Source organism: Anneissia japonica, unplaced genomic scaffold, assembly GCF_011630105.1.
Source record: "Anneissia japonica isolate Jap-2015-1 unplaced genomic scaffold, ASM1163010v1 scaffold287791_len150076_cov109, whole genome shotgun sequence".
Lineage (NCBI taxonomy): Eukaryota > Metazoa > Echinodermata > Crinoidea > Comatulida > Comatulidae > Anneissia > Anneissia japonica.
Genome location: NW_022734805.1, coordinates 67,104 through 67,735, shown reverse-complemented (window position 1 = coordinate 67,735; position 632 = coordinate 67,104).

The following is a 632-nucleotide window of genomic DNA, read 5'->3' as shown; positions in this document are numbered from 1 at the left end:
AGTATTAAAACATTTTAGTTTTATTTTAGGCCTTCTTCAAAATACCTATGCCTACAGCAGATGATTTTTTTGCCGTAAAACCAAAATAGTTTCATCCATGCCGACATTCCGGTCGGTTAGCGTGAGTCTGACTGAACTCTGCAGAAACTTCACATCGATCTTCGCATCGCGATGTAAAACAAAATGTCGGAAAACTTTTCTTTGACGCATGCGCATTTGCATAAATGTCTACACACACACACGCGATGTAACACACACGCGATGTGAAACAAAATGTCGGAAAACTTTTCTTTGACGCATGCGCATTTGCATAAATGTCTACACACACACATACACACTACACACAATAAAAAACATAGGAAATAGCAAGAGTGATTACAATAGTTCCTATTACATTACATGCATAGGAACTAAAAATGGCAGCCATTTTGAAATTGTTGGCTACCCCTCTTGCACATGAAAAGAAATAGTCTAAAAAAAAACTTATAAGAAAGTATATTTAATATATTTAGCATCTTTTATGAATGAATGTATGTAGTCCAATTTATAAAGGGGTCCAAAGTTTTAAGAAGTCATTTCCGGGAGACCTGCGGTGGCGGGTTGAAGGGGGGACGGGCGGACCCTTTCACAGA